Raw genomic sequence first — 16181 nt, forward strand, 5'->3', positions numbered from 1 at the left:
GATATGTCGTATTGCTGGATACTTCGATTACATGATAACACATTACTTCACAAAATGCTATAAGCATAAGGAAACAAAGAGAACACATTGTACAAAATGTAGCTACAAGAAGTATTGCAAAAGAATGAATGTGTCAAATTGTATCCTGTGCAGTAAGCAACCTTCTTGCTAGCAATGTGTATCTAACATAATGGAAGATTCCCATGTTCTTTAATTCAATCATTCACTTTTATAAACCACATTTTTTTGTAACAGAAATTGTAATATTATTGCAATGATGATCCTGCGAATAACAGGACTGTTTTTAGGATTTTCGAAAAAGGTGACAGTGTCAATGTTTTGTCTCACTAGAGCTGGATAAGATCGAAGTATGTAAACAAAAACAGCATGAAGAAATGTATACAATGTTATAGGCAACATAAAGTGTCGTGTGTGGTCTTTGTGTTCTGTCTTCAAGGCATTGTATCTTTAGCCTAAAACAAATAGTTCTATGAACACTGTAAAATTTGTTTGTTTCCCTTTAAACATGGGGACAATTTGGCAGTTCAACTAGTTTTTACTTCATCTGATCTTTGTTGGCTCTTGGTAGCCGATCTGTTCTTGATGCACAGAGCGTCTTCTCTTGCTTTACTTTCAGTGGGTGCAGGAGGGCTAAAGGTGTCTCCTTTGTAAAGCTGTACGTCTTTCAGATGCAGCCATGCTCTCCTTCCTTGCATCTTTTAGGCAGTGGGAGTGACCCCTCTACTAGGTACAGTCCTTCAAAACAGGGCTTATTCCAAGTGTGCATGCAATTCTTAACAAGAACCTGGTCACCATGGTGCAAACTAGGTGGCTTCAGCAAGTCTAAGGTTCAATTGGTTGGGTGTATTCTTCAATCTTCTTCGAGCCCTCCCTCTGATTTTCTTATCTGATAAGAAATTAAAGAAACACTATCAGTTATATTTGTCAATTAATCATGCCTCTCATCCCCTAATGTTTTTGCTACAATATGGGCATCAGTGGGAGGAGCAAGGGTACTCTCACGCGGTGTCCAGTCACCAACTCATGAGGAGTCAGATAGTGATCTGAGCTAGGTTGGTTTCTCAAAGCAAACATGGCAAGGGTTAGGCAATGTAGCGTTCCCTTCTTCAAAGTCATCTTAATCTTAGCTATCCTCTCTTTAAGAAGTCTGTTTAAAAACTCACATATACCATTCACCTATGGCTGATAGACAGAATAAAAAGTGTGCTTCATGCCTACTAGAACAACTATCTGTGTGAACAACTCATTTACAAAATGCCGCCCATTATCAGACCACATGACTTCGCACACACCTTTTCTAGGAAACACCTCTCGGACGAGAAGCTCGGCAGCACATGTAGCATTGAAGTGAATGCATGGACCTGCCTAAAACCATCTGGGAAAGGAACATACTACTAACATATATCTATAGCAATTGCACATTTGCAACATACCCACATAATCTATATGCAGATGCTGAAAGGAACCATTGGCATGTTGCTCCTCTCACTTTTCACAATGTATGCCCTGCTTTGAATTTCCAAAAGATGATGCAGTTTACAATAAACTGTGCATTTTGTAAAAAACAGTCTTCTGTGTTCATGGCAGCAAGACTCTCTCTGCTTGTATGCACAGGATAGTGAATCTGATCCGGCAGACTCTCAATAATGCTAGAGGCATGACTGGATTTAAAGTACTATATTGTCTCCATATCGCCTTGGTGAACTATAAAGAATATCCTTGTCTTTGCCATAAATCCTGTTCTTCCAGTGGAGCTCAATTAACTGTAAAATGGATAACATATTAAAGCCTTCCTTCACTATCATACATTGTTCCGACATTTGCTTAACATCTTCTACTTCAAAATCTGAAATATTTGGAAAATAGGCTACTCTTTTTGCCTCAACGTCTGTTGATGTGTTACTGCGTGAAATCATGCCTGCCCTCTTAGTGCTGTGCATTTAACCATGGTGATAGCCACCATAATGAGCTTGTCCAATGACGGTGCATGTTTCACTCGTGTGCTGTCTGCGCAGAGGAAACCCCACCTTTTCCAGCGTGACAATCCTGCGTGTAAGGTTGATGTTTCATAGGCGGAGTTAGAGTACATTTTCACTTCCTCATACCTCTGGTGTGCGGCGATAAGCATCACTTATTTTGGAGCCTTTGCTGATAAACGAGAAGGTAATCTTGCAGTTGTCACTACTTCAAATTTACCATACTTTTTTAACTTCAATACTGCCAATCCCATAGGCCTTTCTCCTGTCGTTTGATTAATTTACTGAAAAATTATCAATGGATATGATTTCCCACCTCCGAGAGAATTTTATCTAACATGGGGAATATTTTCATAAAACCCAGTATACGTTGTGCAGTCATGTATATAGTCCTCCTTCTATGCTGGTTCTGCTATGAATGTCACTGGATTCACTACTCTATATCTATCAATTTTGATCGCTGGGTTTGAAATAATCACTTCCTACACTTACGCTCTTTGTATAGTCAGTGTGCTTTTGGGTTTCCCCAAAATGGCGAATAAGGATGCTCGATGAATAATGTCATTGAGCATCTCATTGTAATACTTGCAGATTTTTCAATCACAAAAGCAGTGGCAGCTAACGCTTGTTCACCAAGGAAAAGCCCTTTCATTACTGGGTCTAAAAATGCAACTATAGTAGGCTAATGGTTTATGTCCATGTCCTATTGGTGTCTTCGATTCTTTCAATCATCTCACCTGTCCATGTAATCTAACTTTTGCCTAGCTGTGCTTCCTTGAGTCCATTTAAAAGTGGTTGAATATATGTACTGTAATCAAATACACAGGCCCTACAATAATTACATATGCCTAAAAATGGTTGCATTTCCCTCACTATCTCAGGTTTTAGAGTTTCCATAATTGCTTCCGCTCTCTCGGGTGTCACTTTTCTCCCCTCTTGAGATAATAGCTGTCATATATAAAAGACCCGTTCCTGGCAGTATTCTAGTTTTTCTTTATCTACATTGTATCTTTTTTCTGCTAGTATTGTCATTACTCGAACTGAATCTTCTCTGCATCTTTCTTCTGTATCACTGCACACTAATATGTCATCTGCGTACATAATTATTGTGCTCTCAAGTTGTATGTTACCTAGGTCCATCTGAAGGACCCTTTTAAAGATGGATGGGGACTGAAGTAATCTTTAAGTTTCCAGCACTGATTTATATATGAAAACAAAGTCAAATCTTGTGAGTCCTCATGAAGGGGAATTGAAAATAAAGTGTTTTTTAAATCTATAACTGTAAAATATTTGGCATTAGCTAGGATGTTACATATTATCGTAGCTGGATTCAGAACCTCTGGAAACTCTGTTTCAACAATATTGTTTAGGGGGCATAGATCCTGAACACATCCCCATAACCCTCCTGTTGATTTCTTCACTGGGTACACAGCCGTGCTATGTGGGGATTCTGATGGTAGTAATTTTCCCTGCTGTATTCAAATGAAAATGGTTTCAAATATACCTTCATCTGCTGCTTTGGACATGGGGTACTGCTTTGCTCATGGCAAATTTCTCCTGGTTTAAGCTTTATTTTAACTGCTCCTGTTCCACTCAATAGACCCACGTCATATGGACAGCTGGTCTATATGGTGCTTGGCACCTTTTCTAAATATTCCTGGAAAAATGGCGGTTTCTTTTATACCAATGCCATTGTCTGTCGTATTTCTCTATTTTCAACTTTAATACAATAACGGAGACTTCTGAAAAATCCAATTTCACCGTCTGAATGCTCTTCTCTGAACAACCTCTCAACTGTCAAATGTGTTAGTTTGTATCCTTCGTCAACAGCTATTACTGTCCTCCATTCTCTTCCCTCATCATCTGTTCCAAGTACAACCACCCTTTCTTCTTTTTCCACTGCTACCTCTAATTCCATGGGGATAACCTGTCCTTCTTCGTTATTCTTAGGTATTTATGGCCTAAACAAAAATGTCAACAATTTACTTATCAATGCAGAAAGCAGTGTCAACAAAATATTTACTCCATACAAAAATATTTCTGGGACTAAAGAAAACCCTTATAATGGATTTTGGCATGTTAATGTAAATATAAATTCTCTTACATTCATGTAGTGTTTCCCTTTGTCAGTGAAATATATCATCATTTTGAGTTTTGTCATCAGGTCACATCCTAATATATTAACTGGGGTCTCCCGCATTTACAATAGTAGCATAGCCATGTCACGTTCTCCTATTGAAATTGGTAATTTGTCAGTAGAAGGAACCAACCTCATAGCCCCAGAGAAGCCCTGTGCATTCATGGTGATCCCAGACATTGGCTAATTTCCCTCTCGAACATAGGAGTGGGTTGCTCCTGTGTTCACAAGGAACGAAAATGGTTCTCCTCCTATCGTCATCCTGACCCTCTTGTGGGCCTGGTGTCACTGATACTACTGAACACATCAAGTCTCTCTGTGGGCTTTCCTATTGTGGATATAAATTCCTCCATGTACCTGTAAAAGGATCCCCTCCCAGAACTGTCACATTCCCTATACTGGGTGTGGATGCTTGTGGGACTCCTGTATTCACCTTCCATTGTGGCACTGTTGCATCAGAGTGTACTGTTGCTGTTGTGTCTGTACATGTTGCGTTTGCATCGACATTTGCTGTGGTTGCCCTTGTGATTGTGATTGCAGAGGGATCAGCTGTGTTTGCTGTATTTGTGGTGCATATGTCTGATACTGCGTATGATCTTGGCCATAATATTCCTGTGGTTCTGTACTATACTCTGGAGAATAGCCTATTCCCCCCTTTGGAGCTTGCCACTTCGGCTGCATGCCACCTCTACTTCTACACATGCAGGCCATATGACCTGTCCTCCCACAATTCCAGCACTGCTGTGGCTGTCCTCCATTAAATCCTCCTCCCTCTTAAAGGTTTTTAAATCTGCCTCCTTGTCCTCTAGGTCAATTTCCTCTACCTTGTGATCAAAAATGCTGCTCGCCCTTATCCATAGGGTACCCTACATTGCTTGGCTGTGTAGGCTGTAACTCTTGTGTGACCACACTTTCACTGCTCATCAGTACTGCTCCTTCTATGGCAAATTTTGACAATTTCTTTGCTTCCTCTGGCTTTCTATACTCTGCTTTTTACTTAGTCTTTACTTGCAATAATCGACAATGATGTACGATAGTCAACTTTATTTCTGCCCATGGCTTCACTCTTTTTACATCTGTCTTTGCACTGGCCCAGGCAGAACCTGACATAAAATATGATAAAATAATGTTACAGATGAATCCCATGGTTCCCTCGTCTCAAGACGCCAACATTCTTGAATATCCTGAATAAAAGCAACAGGATCATCATCCGCCCCCATTTTCCTGGTCATGGTCACACCCATGTCTGATGTGTCAGGATTTTGTGCTCTCAGTGCTCTCCATATATCTGCTCTACAAGGATTAAATGGTGCTCCATCATCTGTCTTGTTTTGTCCTGTCACACTCGCATATCCTGCTCGTCTCCAAATGTCGTCAGCTCTCTCCCCTAGAATAGCTGCAAATAGGCCTTTTACGTCACCCACTGCTAACGTCATTCCCGCTGTCATTCTTTCGAACTCATGAATCCATTTTCCTGCACCTGCAGTCAAACTAGGTAATTTACATTTCACGTTTTCTTTATCCATGTGTGGTCACGGTATATATTGTGGTCATGCTCCCTGTTTCTCTAATAACAGGAATTGTGTAAATCCTTCTCTACAATCATATCCACCTACATCTCTTGTCTCCCTCTGGTCTTGTAACCATCTTTCTCCCCATTTGCCTATATAGGTCCCCAATCCTTTTCCCTATGCCGTCTGCCTCATATTCATGAGCCCATGTCTTTATTCTTGGTATCTCGTGCAGCTCCCTGTGGGGCTGTAGTGACCTTCTCTCTTCTTCCCATTGTTCTTGTTCGTGAACTGGTATTACACATCTATTAACAATGTGATCTTTTTTCGTCATCCCTTTGTCCCTGATCCTTCTCATTTCTAATTATTTTCTGCCTCTCACCTTCTTTGCAACCTGTGTTTGTTCAATCTCTGTGCTTCTATTTCTTCACGTTTCTTCTCTTTTTTCTATTCCTCATATCTTCTTCATTCTTCCTTTCCCTTCCTCTCTTTTACCTTTTCCTCTTTGTATGCCCTTTCTCGCTCCTTTTCCTTTCTTTCCTGTTCCTCTCTTTCTACTCTTTCTTTGACATTATCAATACCCTTTCTGTCTAATTTGAGTAGTATATGTGTGCCCATCCACTCGTTCTGTACTATTGTCACTCCACTAGCTCTGTCGTATTCTTCTTTTTGTCACTTGGCTTCTTCCTCTATCGCTATCTCTCTGTCCCTTCTTTCATCACGTTCTTTATGTTCATTGAGTGCAGACATATACTTGCTTTCTTCTATATTATCTTAACTACTACAAGCTGGGGTGCATATGTCAAATTAACATACCCTGCTGCTGTTTTAACTCCTTTTTAGAGGATTAATCCCTGTTTGTCTTCACTAGGGCTATGGTATTCAGGAGGAGAAGGAGGATCTGAGGGTGCTGGCACTTCCCCTTTATGCTGTTTATGCATCCACTGCTCGGCTTGGTCTTCTTTCTTGCTCTGATACATTTTCCATAGCTCTGAAATAGCTAACTTTTTCTGTAACTTCTTCTCTGAGTATGCAGCATGTAAGTGTGTTGCCATGTGTTGCAATACTGTTCTTGATAACAAACCTTCTGGAGGCAAAGGTATGAACATTTTGTCAGCCGTACCTTTTACCCACTTGGCATGGTATTTCCTGATCGTGGGTGTGCATCTCAGTAATGTTTTGCATATGTATAGAAGGGGAGTGTGCCACATAATGACAAGTTGTGTTTTACTGTCAATGCTTACCAGTTCTTTTATTCTGTTATTACTTTAATTATTTACATCGCAACAATCAATTCGGGCAATAAACATCAATCGCCGTCCATTTCTCCAAAATATTCTCTAATAAATGTCCAAGTGTATAAAATAATATTCTTTTTACTTCTTTGTTTATGGTTCTATCGATTCTTACTATCTGCATTTATTATTGACAAACTAAGAATCTTACTTTACCCTACTTTTTTCTGCATTGCTTCCCTCCTTTGATTGGTGCCAGTCACTTGTTTTAGGATCTGATAAGCAGTCAAATGATTGCGATTGTTTTATAGTTCCAACCTACAACTTATATTATCACAACTGGTACAAAACAAGTAACTTTTTACACTAAAATTTTCACAGCCCCAAACAAATGTGCACAACAATTTCTACAATCATCTTCCTTACTGTCTTTAGTTAAAGTATGTCATCTCTTTTTTGCTCCCTTTTGGAGTGTGCCATGCCCCCTTCTTTGGTCTAACCACAGGAATCCCTTAAAAAAGATTTTGTTCCGGAGTGTGATGCGGTCCCTTCTTTCCACTTGAGAAAAGGAAATGAGGTATCTCTACTTGACCAAATCCTGTTACGTTCCCCACTATATATGCATGCAATACAATCCCTTACCTTTTATTTGTCACTTTTGAAGTTTCTGGTTATGTCTGTTGTTCAGTTCGAGCCCTTCTGTTATCGACTCTCCCCCAATCGATCACTTTGCCTTTGGTCTGCTGGGTGCCTGTTGAGTTCGGACAGGAATTTCTTCAAAGAGGTACCTGATAATCTTCTCTTCTTACAAGTGTTTTTCTTTCGCTCTCCACAGGAAACTCTGTGGTCTTCCGGCTGCTGGTGGAACATCAAGAATCTGAGGGTCTGGATTGAACCGTCTGCACCGCTACCAAAATGTGCAGTAGCACCTACAGCGTTCCAAGTGCTGGATGGGTATACCACAATAACTGATCTCTGGCAAAAATAACTGGGCAGACTCAACAAATATGGTAAAATACTACTTTATTATCAGCTCAATAAAGGAGGGAAACCTGGTGAACAAAGAAAATTGCATGTTACACACTCTCAACACATTTCAATTATACAAAAGGTTTTATACCTCGAGATGTGTCAGCTAAAACATCATTCTACACAACAAATAGTAAAAACCTATTGGGGTATTGATTGGTTAAGGAAACATATATACCTATAGTCTGCATGGGTGTTAGTAAAATCATTGGCTGCCCCTTACCTGGTAGGCACGTATTGCACGACCTCTAACTATGTCAAATACAGATAAAAGCAGGATAACTACAGTGGATTGGCTTCTGCAACAATTCACCATTACATAGGTTCTCATGAATGGTTAGCATTCTCTGCCAATCTTGGATATTCGGCTCGTTAGCAGCACATGAGCAAAACGAAACACAAGTGCGAGGAACAACCTCAGACAACTGCCCCCCTGGCTATTTAGCCTACAATCTCTCATCAGTTAGACCGTAAGCCAAGGCTTCTTCTTCTTTGTAGTTGACCTTGCTGACTGTTTTCTTTTCCCCTGGAACTTTAATGGGAGTGAAGGTATATTGCTATCTTCGTCTGGAGTTCAATGAATAGGCCTTGTCGTCTGGTCTTACACCACGTGTGAGGAGGCCATGAATTTGGCCATTCTGTCCATCGTTTTAGTGCTATTTGATTCAAATATATTGGGTGTTATTACTCTCCTTGCCCTCTGGAGACTTGGTTGTTCTGTCTTGCATATGCTTTCTGCATCTTTGATTGTACAATATTTGGCACTTGCAAATTTTCACTCCCTTACTTAATTTAAGAGATATATGTCACACGTACATTGCTTATCCTATTTTACTCATTTTGTGCTCTGTAGGTGCTTCGGGCAATGGAATCCTTGATCCTGAGTCAAACAAATATTATTTGTTCAGCACAAACTTGTATTCCAGCACCTGTCAGCTCTGCAGCCTTGGGTTTTCTCCTTTGTTAAACGGGAAATCAATATGTACCTCCTTTCTGATATAAATTGGCCAAAGCCCAGTCACACTGCAAAGAAAACCACGTTTCAAATGTTCCGGTTTTAGTCCGACTTTGCCGCCATTTTGGGATCATGCCCCATTTCGATTTCTGTTCAAATGTAACTCTGTGTTCTAAAATGGTGGACTGTGTTTCCAACTTGTAACCGAGCCTTCCCGACCCTTGCACCTTAGTTAATATTTAGGCTGTCCGCGGGCCGAATGTTTAGACTGGGTAAAGAGACCTTGTCCCATGCCTGACTTGTGGTCTTAGGATTGTCTGCACCAATAAACCTCATCCGCGAACATACTTCAAAACAATGTAAAGTAAATGTCCAACATGGACACTGGCTGAAATGCATTGTGAAGAGACATGTGCTAAGGCTTACTGATAAACCTGGGAATACAGTGTCGCCATTGTAACTTGTATGTATGTAAACCAAATGTAATCCGTGTGCATATTGTCGTATAAGCCATAAGTGAACTCGGCACAAACTCTAGACCATGGATTATTAACTTGCAGAGGGGCTGGACATTATTGCTAAAGTTGTATAAATGAACGAATGTCCAAATGTCCAGTACCTCTCACTTCTCACACTGAAGGGCCGGTATTCACTGTGATGTACTGAGGGCCAGATAGCTATCTGATTTTGTTCTTTGTAAACTGTGCAGTCGAATAAAGATCTGTGAATCTTTATAAGCATGTGTTTGGTGTATTTCCTTTTGTGGTACTCAGCCTCAATATTTCCTCTTGCTTTTACACCTGAGACTTCTCACTTACCATTACACAAAGCCGACATCCGTTTTCTCAAGATGGCTGCTTTACTCACGTTATAGTTCCTACTTCTGTTTCTCATCTACCTTGCGTTTCAGCATATAAAAATCTACATCTCTTCTTACTTAACTTCTCAGTGTATATAGTTTCTTCTTATTCACATATAATTTCACTTTGTTACTTCAGTCACATATTCTTCTTTAAGTATTTGTGTATCATTTCAGTGCACTCTAATGTCTTCTCTTTATGACTTTACTTTACATCTGTCAGATTCCACTTTTTGTTCTCCTAGCCCCATTGATGTCTGTAGACTTCCTTCTATCGATTCAGTTTGAGCGTACAGTCAATACAGTTGTCTGAGTGCATAACGTCTCTCATTTGATCAATGAGGTATTGGGATGATACCTGGTGTCAGGCATATTGCCTTATTGTTGTTCTTCCAGTATGACAGAGGCGAGGGGGTGGGCCCAACGAGGTATACATCTGCTTCTCTTCACCATAATTCTTTAGAGGACGGAAATACCTACTGAAGCTCCCTGCCCCCCTTATGGGCTACAGCTAAGCAATATATATTGATTACACCATGGGGCTAAAGTTAGAGGCCAAAGAAAAACAAAGCTCTTAACATAGGAGGTTGTTCATTACCAGAAGGTGAATGTGACACCAGCAAGATTTATATAGTCATTATGATTTCAAGCTTGCAAGTAGGGAGGGTAGTGTTTATTAGGGAATTTGACTGGCAAATTTGTTTAAAAAGTCCTCAAACAAATATGTCAACCATGCACATAGAAAAGGTGCATCAGCAGTGGTGACGTTGGACCACTGGTGATGGACCACAAGAGAAGGTAGGTGGGAGCTGGTGGTTGGGTCCACCAAGTAGAAAGTAATAATGGGCAGGTGTGGGTGGGGATTTCGAGGCATTCCTGGACACATTGTAATGTGAAAATAAAATGGCAGCTAACAGAGAAGTATCTGTGACCTGCAACAAATGTGGATTTATTTTTCTGTTTTTTTCAAAATAATTTTTATTGTTGCGTCATAGTAAACATAATACCTTACACAACATCAAAAAAAATAAAAAATATACATCAAGCCTTAAACAGTTAAAAGAAAACACAAATAACAAATACAAATATTCAAAAAAACAGTGATAGAATTTAAAAAATGCACCTCAGATTATGAAAATGGTAAGCAAGATCCATTATAAAACAGTGCTTAAAAGAAATTCTCCCAGCTCAACGACAATGGACAATTCCTCAAACATGTGGGTTCAAAACTTAACCAAAGCTGAAAGCAAAGACATGTGAGAGCCTATCATTCATCTATTCTAAAGACAATTACTAATAACCTCTAAAGTTGAATTAACATATGGTTCAAAGAACATTATCCTTTTCTTCAACTTCCTGGTAGCTAAAACGGCCCATCCCCAAAGGTCACTTTGGCCTCAGCTTTGGCGTGCCGCAAATAAGAAGTTTAGACACAGACTGATGGGTAAAGCAATCTACTTGTATTAGAACATACACAGCATACAGAGTGACCAGCTGATAAGCAGGAAAATACAGCAGGGCAAGTGGCGGGCACTAAGAGCTCTCAAGGGACAGTCCTTAGAGTGCAGGTGAATGAGCATATCCTAAGCAATCACTAATATATTATAGCATGTGCACAATGGGAGGTGCTTGGCATGGAATTGCAGACATTTGGCAATAGCTGTCAACATCTCACTTGTGACCTTGTGATGAAGCCTTGCGGGTACATCAGTTGGGTGCATCGTGTTGTACTATGGATAAGCGGCATTCACACAAACACTACTGTTATCTGCTATACTTTTAGAGTGCAAGGAGAAGAGAAGGTCTGGCATGTCCCGTTGCCTTGTTATGGGGTCTTGGTCTAATCTGCTCCAGGTGGGATTTGGGCATGGCAGAGGAGCAGAGTGCAAAGGGAGGCATAGAGAGCATAGAGAGCTAGAGGGAAACATGGGAAAAGGCACAATGTAAAATCTGAGTCCTAAATGTATGAGAGAGCCTAATGTAGCATACCATAGCATACCATAACATTGCATAACATGGTATAGCATTGCAGAACTATCCTGCCACATCAACCTACGGTTTGTTCATCCCTAATATAGAGCACACGCAGCAAGTTTGAGGCATGTAATCAATCAATCAGATAGGCATAGGGTGGTTAGGCACCGGAATGTCTTGCTTTAGAGACATTACAAGTCTGTCAGTCCAGAAAGGGTGCTGGTAGCAATGTAGTGGCACCCTTTCCAGACCAGCAGACTACAACTCTTCCTACCGGGGCTGATGGGTTGCCATTGAAGCACCGGCACCACTGACAACGGTGTCAGCACCTCTGTGCAACCATTCCCGTGGAGTCCTGTTGGACTCCACAGGAATGGTGCATAACATTTCCCGGCGCCTGATATCCCCATCCGCTGGGACTTGTAATATCCCTGTGGCACCGGAAAGGTAGGCGCTGGTAAATTGTTACGAATCTGGAAGCGACTCACCAGAAGCACTGGTGGGGTTACCGCCAGACTCACAACAAGGCCCATAGATTGTCAGCCTCTGGGTCCCAATTCAAAAAATCATACAATATGGCATTAGACATTTGTCCTACGACATATGTGATTTCCTGTTAATTGGATGTGCCTTTTGGGGCATCCTCCTTAATTAAAGCTGTCTCTATTTTAAGTGCAGCAGTCTGGCCTCAGCGGGCAAGTGAGACACCTGTTTAGCACAGCATGACAGAAGGTAGCGAATAAGAACAACTATCATTGCAATGGCCGCAATTATAAAAACAATGATTAAAATACCATGCACAATGGCAGAGCCCATTGAACCCCAAATCTTTTGAATCCAAGTTAACAGTCAGACGGTATAATCTTTGTTTATATTGTGTAAGGTGGTACCAGCCCCTTGGAAGTATTTTATGACATCCTCAACCTGGGAGGAGTTATGGGGTACCCATCTGCAGCATTCTTGTCCTATATTTGTGCAGGTTCCCCCTTGGGCAGGTAGTAAATAATTGAGCGCCATTGTATTCTAGATGACCATAGTTCTGAGTGCAACTTGTTTGGTTTTAAGAATCTGTTTTCCTTTTGTGGTGTTGTTGGCTACCTGTTCTAGGAGGAGTGATAGGAAATGAAGATCAGCCCTGTTGATGACAGTGACAATGTTCTGGAACAAGAATCCAAGGAGGGCTTTGAACCATGCCCAGGCATTGTGTTTCGACCATCAGTTGTGCTGTGTGCTTTTGGAAAAAGGGACACATGGTGGATCGCCGTGTGAATGAACTCAATGGTGCACTGACCTGTCCAGTTAGCTGGCAGCCATTGGTAGGCACTGGCCCCGCAAAGGAAACATAAACCTCTGTGGGTGTAGAGTGTTATTGCATTGCTAGGTGTGCCATTACAATGATATTGTCCTATCCTACTGACAGCTATGTGGTTATAGCTGGTGGTGGTAGCACTTCTGTGTAGGACAGAAGTCCTATTAAAGACATAGGGCCTCATTACAAGTATGGCAGTAAGGCAACAATGGCACCGGTATTGCTACCGGCACCGTTGCTACTGTACTGCCATACTAGGAGTTCTGCTTGCGGGTGCCCTTGCAGCCACCAGTTCTGACCTGATTGCTATACCAGCACCCGCGAGCAGATCAAGATGGTAGCACTGGTACCATTATTAACGGTAACCATGCTATCACTCTCTCCATTCCCATTGAGCCCTATGGGGCTCAGTGGGAATGGGGATGTACCGGGCTTGGCACCCATAAAAGGGCAATTACCGGGTCCAGCTGGGCCGGAATAGCCTGGTAATTTCCCATTCACAGGTGCCGGACACGGATGCGAGTTTGGAGGTAGCCTTGCTGGTAAAACTGGCATGGCTACCTCCAACCTCGTAATGAGGCCCATAGTGCCTATCACGGTGAAAGAGATAAGAGTGTGTGGAAAAAATGTGCTCTGTGTTTTTGGAGGTAAAGTATTGGAGTAGCTGGGGTAGAAGAATCCCCAGCAGGAAGGGATGGGTAAAATTGGGACAAGAAGAGACATTGATCAGGATGTCACAACATTCAGCAAGATTGAATGGGAGTGGGATTAAGGGAATCCCCCCGCTGGCATGAATAGAAGGGTGGGAGCATACATAGCAGTCATAGGAATTCATTAGGTCAGCTTAGGCTCAAGAGAAGTTGAGGAAGGTGTTGGTATCTGGGTGTAGGATGGTAGGGGGAGGCAGAGCCAATACCATGGAAAGGAACAATAACATGTAAACAATTCAGATTCAATAATGCAATTGCAGTGTTATTTCTAGCTTAAGCAATCCAACCCTATAGAGATTGTGGCTTTATGCCCAAAAGTTCCAAATAGTGTCAGTTGGTACAGGACCTGCTAGAAAGGAGAGATGACGATTCAAAAGTACAAGATCTCTGCAAGAATAACAATGACAGATGTGTAAAGCTGAAAGAAATCAGCAGAGGCTGTGGGCACATTCAGCTGGCTTTCAAACCCCCTTGGGCTGGAGGACATATGGGCCTACTCTCCAGGTGCACAGTGTTATTGTAGCTGCTTGGTGACAAAAACCTTTGAGAGTGATTGGCCACCCATACGAGTCAGGCGTAGCAGTGGTATGCTTCCAGTAGGTGTGGTGCACTTGCTGATGTCAGGAGAAATGGTGGCTGCACTGCGCAATTTTCATCATGGGACAGGCAGCAGAATTTCGTCATCGAGGAGGGCTGGATGCAGATTCATCAGGGTTTTAGCTGCTGGGACACTAGTGGGCAGTTGAACATGGTGTTCTTATCCTGTACCCCTGCAGATTGCCACTTTGCGGTTTCTTTTGTGCTGGTAGATGGTGGGTGGTCTTTGTTCTGACCTCTTGCTATTCTTCGTCGTCGATTGGAGGTGCTGTTTTCACACACTGGCTGGCGTGGACCCAGGAGTCATGGCTTCTACAGCGTTCTGCAGTGTGGGTTGTCAGCAGGACCTGGAACTGGCCCCTCCAGTGAGGATGCAGGTATGATGTTAACTGATCCACTTTCAGGACCATCCAGTCTCCTGGCAGGTGGCTGTGTCACATTGTTTCAGGTGGTCAAGGCAGAGCTTCTTGGATTTGCTGGAAGTGAGAACTGACAACAAGCATTAGTCTTTTGTAACATGAAGCAAAAAGATCATCATTCAGTTGTAAATCTCAGAGTCAGGAGCAGGTGGTGGAGTAACTGGCACTCTCATGGGCCTTACCATGAGTATCACATGAGGGGAGAGGCTATGTACTCTATTTACAGTGTTTCTTATGTCCATGAGCTCAAGAGATAGGGCATGAGGCCACTTTAGTCCTGTTTTCTGGTAGACCTTAGCAAGGCGGTGCTTCATGTTGAAGTTTCAGTGTTCCACTGTCCCTGCTGATTGTGGGTGAAAACTAAAATGAAAGTTCTTAAGTATCCCTAAGGCATTACAAATGTTCTGCACAATTTGTCCTGCAAAAGGGGATCCCCTTTCAGAGTTAATGGAGACTGAGAGGCCAAAACGTGGGATGATCTTTTTGAGCAGTTTCTTGGCCACTGTAATGGAATCAGCACATTTACAGGGGTAGGCCGCAGTCCATTCAGAAAATGTGTCAACACCACCAGGATATAGTCGAAGGAGGCGCACTTAGTCATGGTGACGAAGTAAATTTGGAGATTGACGAAAGAGTCATAAGGGACTTCATGTCCCCCTGCATTGGTTTTCACAGGCTTCCCAGGGTTGAATGTGAGACATGTTGGACAGTGAGCACAGTATTTCTGAGCAATGGAGGGGAACTTAGGAGCAAACCTATATCTTTGGACCTCTGAGGTCATTTTTCCCTTGTTGGAATGGGACACAAAGTGAGCAACAGGTGCTATATATGGTAGTAACCAGAGTGGGGCCACTAACCGGCCTGAGTTATCATGCCATAGGTGATCAGAGCAGCAAACACATCCTTTACTTTCCCAGCCCTGTTTCTCAGCCTGGGGCCGCATCTTGGAGGTCCGCCAGGACTGAAAGAGATGCTAGGAGGGCCTCAAATGAGAGGAGAAACAGTAGCACATAATCAGGAAACTGAGGGCTATAGGGGATTGCATTTTTTGCATGGGCATCAGCCAGCATGTTCCTGCGAGGTGCTGTCAGAGAGTCGAGAGTGGTCCTTACAATTCACAATGGCCAACTCCGTAGGTCGCAAGATCGCATTTAGCAGGGCTTCAACATAGCGTGCATTGAGAATGGGAGTACCTTGTGCAGTTAGTTAACTTCTCTGTTTCCAGAGAGTCCCGTAGTCATGTGAGATACCAACAGTGTAACTTAAATCAGTGTATATATTGGCTGTGCATTGTGTGGCGATCATGCAAGCCTGTGTGAGGGTAATGAGTTCAGCAACTTGTGCTGGTCGTATCGATGAGAGCTGAAAAGCTTCTAACACTTTAAAGGAGGTGCAATCAGCAACACCTGACTGAAGACTATCTGTTGAATCTCTAAGACAAGACCCGTC

At 42.2% G+C, this 16181-nt stretch overlaps 1 long non-coding RNA gene across 1 annotated transcript in view; it reads left to right on the forward strand.

The window, feature by feature from the left end:
• The window catches only part of LOC138488998 (uncharacterized), an 83373-nt gene that overhangs the window by 7923 nt on the left and 59269 nt on the right, over positions 1–16181 (forward strand). The window contains exon 2 of the long non-coding RNA XR_011274741.1: positions 7716–7890. This is a non-coding gene — a long non-coding RNA (uncharacterized lncRNA). The remainder of the gene's footprint in view (positions 1–7715; positions 7891–16181) is intronic.

This window comes from Ambystoma mexicanum, chromosome 9 (assembly GCF_040938575.1).
Source record: "Ambystoma mexicanum isolate Mex_15411 chromosome 9, UKY_AmexF1_1, whole genome shotgun sequence".
NCBI classification, from domain to species: Eukaryota; Metazoa; Chordata; class Amphibia; order Caudata; family Ambystomatidae; genus Ambystoma; species Ambystoma mexicanum.